At 42.8% G+C, this 4,376-nt stretch overlaps 1 pseudogene; it reads right to left on the bottom strand.

Moving 5' to 3' along the window:
• Positions 1 to 1,144: 1,144 nt before the first annotated feature.
• Positions 1,145 to 2,045, bottom strand: LOC149126208 (28S ribosomal RNA; annotated as a pseudogene; the record flags this gene model as incomplete).
• Positions 2,046 to 4,376: the final 2,331 nt, after the last annotated feature.

Genomic DNA, 4,376 nt, shown 5'->3' on the forward strand with positions numbered 1-4,376 from the left:
AATACCTTGAAATAGATTTAACCAAGGATGTCAAAGATCTCTATGATGAAAATTATAAAAGACTAAAGAAAATAATGGAAGAGATGGGATGGTTTGTGGGTGAGAGGGTGGTTATGGGGGGAAAACCGCTATAATCCGAAAGTTGTACTTTCAAAATTTATGTTTATTAAATAAAAGCTTTCTAAAAAAGTAAATAAAAAAATGGAAAAATCTATCATATTCCTGGGTTGGAAGAATCAACATCATCAAAATGTCCATACTACCAAAAGGAATTTACAGATTCAATGTGATCCCAGTCAAAATATCAACCACATTCTTCATAGATCTAGAGAAAACTACGCTGAAATTCATATGGAAACAAAAGAAACCCCAAATAGCTAATGTAATCTTGTATAACAAAAACAAAGCTAGAAGTATCACAATACCTGATTTCAAGACATACTACAGGGCAATCATAATCAAAACAGCCTGATACTGACACAAAAACAGACTTGTAGACCAATAGAACAGAACAAAAACTCCAGAATTCAATGTATGCATCTACAACCAACTTATCTTGGCTAAAGGAGCTAAAATCAATCTGTGGAGCCAGAAGAGTCTCTAATAAATGGTGATGGGAAAATTGTATTTCCATATGCAGAGATATGAAAATAGACCCCTAATTTACACTTTACATAAAAATCCACTCAAGATGGATCAAAAACCAAAATCTGTGACCTGATACCACTAAATCATTCGATTACACAGGGGAAATTTTACAAGATATCAGCATAGGCAAAGGCCTCTTGGAAAAGACCCCAAAAGCAACAGTCAATGATATGCCTTTTCATGAACATTTTGCAGATAGTTTTCAGCCATCTGAGGTGCAGGAGGTGCTATAAGTAATAGGATGAACTAACTGCATCATAGATGGCTGGGATTTTATTTTTATTTATTTATTTATTTACCTAGAAACCATTTATTTAAGGTATGCAAACTTCATGCATTTTATATTTAAAAATATGGAACATAATGATTCTTCTCATCGTACCCTCCCTCACACCTACACTCCCACCCTTCTTCCTCCATCTCCTATTCCCTTACTTATATTTTGTTACAATCTTTTTTTTTCTTTTTTTCTTTTTTTTTTTTTGCTACTACCACCAAGATCTGCACCTGTGTCAGCTTCACCTGGGCCCGCGCCCTAGGCTTCAAGGCTCACCGCAGCAGCCCTCCTACTCGTCTCGGTGTAGCATCTGTGGTGGGGGGTGGCCGGGGGTCCCACGGCGCGCTCCACTCTCTTTCTCGCTCTGCCGACTGCCAGTGACGGCCGGGTATGGGCCCGACACTCCAGCGCCATCCATTTTCAGGGCTAGTTGATTCGGCAGGTGAGTTGTTACACACTCCTTAGCAGATTGCAACTTCCGTGGCCACCGTCCTGCTGTCTATATCAACCAGCACCTTTTCTGGGGTCTGATGAGCGTCGGCATCGGGCGCCTTAACCCAGCGTTAGGTTCATCCTGCAGCACCAGTTCTGCTTACCAAAAGTGGCCCACTAGGCACTCGCATTCCACGCCTGGCTCCACGCCAGCGAGCCGAGCTTCTTACCCATTTAAAGTTTGAGAATAGGTTCAGATCGTTTCGGCCCCAAGACCTCTAATCATTCACTTTACCGGCTAAAACTGCAGGGTTGTGAGAGTGCCAGCTATCCTGAGGGAAACTTCGGAGGGAACCAGCTACTAGATGGTTCGATTAGTCTTTTGCCCCTATACCCAGGTCAGACGACTGATTTGCACGTCAGGACCGCTACGGACCTCCACCAGAGTTTCCTCTGGCTTTGCCCTGCCCAGGCATAGCTCACCATCTTTCAGGTCCTAACACGTGTGCTCATGCTCCACCTCCCCGGCGCGGTGGGCGAGACGGGCCGGTGGTGTGCCCTCTGCGGACTGGAAGGGCCTCCGGATCCCACCGCTGACGACGGCGGGAAGCCGCCGGCGGCCTTCACCTTCATTGCGCCACGATGGCTTTTGTGCGAGCCCCCGACTGGCGCACGTGACAATCTATTTTCAATTAACTTTATATACATAAGATTAACCATACACTAAGTAAAGATATTCAATAAATAGTATGAAAAAATCCTCTTCCTCAACATTTGAGACAACGGCTGTTCAAAGTCATCCCATCTCAAAGTGCCAATTTCACCACTATAGATTACCTTTTAGGTACCCTATTAGTTACCACAGATCTGGGAGAACATAGGGTATTTGTCTTTTAAGGACTGTCTTATTTTACTAAGTATAATGTTTTTCAGTTGCATCCATTTTGTTGCAAGCAACCACATTTCATTTTTTACCATGTGCAGTATTCATGGTGTACATATTTCATAATTTCTTTTTTTTATTTTTTTGCCAGGCAGAGTTGGACAGTGAGAGAGAGAGACAGAGAGAGAGAGTTAGAGACAATGAGAGAGAGAGAGACAGAGAAAAATGTCTTCCTTCTGTCGGCTCACTCCCCTAATGGCTGCCATGGCTGGCGCTGCACCAATCCGAAGCCAGGAGCCGGGTACTTCCTCCCAGTCTCCCATGCAGGTGCAGGGACCCAAGCACTTGGGCCATCCTCCGCTGCCCTCCTGGGCCACAGCAGAGAGCTGGACTGGAAGAGGAGCAACCGGGACAGAACCGGCTCCCCAACCAGGACTAGAACTCGGGGTGCTGGCGCTGCAGGCGGAGGATTAGCCAAGTAAGCCATGGCGTCGGCCCCATAATTTCTTTATCCAGTTTTTAATTGACAGACATCTAGGTTGATCCAATTCTTAGCTATTATGAATTGAGCTACAATAAACATGGGGGTACAGATAACGCTTCCACATGCTGATTTCAATTCCTTTGGGTAAATTCCCAGGAGAGGGATTATAGGATCATATAGTAGGTCTATATTCAGATTTCTGAACTGTCTCCATACTGTCTTCCACAGTGGTTGGACCAGTTTACATCCCAAAAACCATGGATTACAATGATGCTTAGGATATGCATTCTTTCTTTTTTTAAGGTTGGTTGCAATTTTATTATTTCCCATTAAGTGCAAAAATGTCTTTCTTTCTTCTACTTGTTTGAATTGTGGTTCCATAAAGGATTTCTGGGTAATGTTAGATTGGCAAGCATCTTTGTCCATTCCCTCAGTTTTTAAATAGAAACGTAAATCCAAAGAGATACATTTTTTTAGAATCTAAAATAACCCTCAACCTACCTGAAAATCTGAAACTGGAATCCTGCACTTGGACTCTGATACCATTGCTGTTTTTTGTTTTAGATCGTTTTGGTTTTAGAGCAGTATGAAAATTAGATACTGAATGAATGTCTATTCTGATCATATGTCATTTTATTAAATTGGGCAATGTAATTAAAGTTTCAAAGCAAAAATAACCAGCCCCCTTTTTTTTTTATGCTATCCTTCAATCTTTGAGAAAGTGTGGGAAGTGAAGTGATTCTACAAGAGGGCTTGCTTAAATACTGATGTTTTTGGTCTAGAATAAAAGGGATTACATTAGCTGAGTACACAGCTAGAATCATTTCTTTTACTTCCCTTTATAGGGGGTTTAGGCAATGCATTTCATTTTAGAGCTCTCATTTAATCTTAATGCTCTCCTTAGGGAAAAATAGGTCTGGAAAGAAAATACACAGTCTGGTCATTGGAGTTCACACCTTGTTGGAAAGTCCAGCAATCCAAATAGGTTGCTGACACAGGTATTCTTTCCCAACAGATCATCCACAAATCCTGTAGCAGGGATAGGCTTACATAAAGCAGAATTTATTTGTATGTCATGAGCAAAAAGGCATAATTAAGTTTTAGCTGAGATCAGGAAATTTTTTAAGTGTAAAGACCATAGTTCAGCAGAAATATAGGCAAGGGCTATAAACAGTAATCAAATAAAAAGATGACCATTTAACTGATATACAATAAATGTTAACCACAGATCGTTAAAACTACAGTAGCATATCATTCTTTTTTTTATTTTTTTTTAATTTTTTTTGACAGGCAGAGTGGACAGTGAGAGAGAGAGAGACAGAGAGAAAGGTCTTCCTTTTCCGTTGGTTCACCCTCCAATGGCCGCCATGGCCAGCGCGCTTCGGCCGGTGCACCTCGCTGATCCGATGGCAGGAGCTGGGTACTTATCCTGGTCTCCCACATGGTGCAGGGCCCAAGTACTTGGGCCATCCTCCACTGCACTCCCTGGCCACAGCAGAGAGCTGGCCTGGAAGAGGGGCAACCGGGACAGAATCCGGTGCCCAGACCGGGACTAGAACCAGGTGTGGCGGCGCCACAAGTCGGAGGATTAGCCTAGTGAGCCGCTGGCCGCATATCATTCTTAGCCATTGGTTTGACAAAGATATAAAACA

Source organism: Oryctolagus cuniculus, chromosome 6 (genome assembly GCF_051225735.1).
Source record: "Oryctolagus cuniculus isolate XC-2025 breed Fujian yellow rabbit chromosome 6, ASM5122573v1, whole genome shotgun sequence".
Lineage (NCBI taxonomy): Eukaryota > Metazoa > Chordata > Mammalia > Lagomorpha > Leporidae > Oryctolagus > Oryctolagus cuniculus.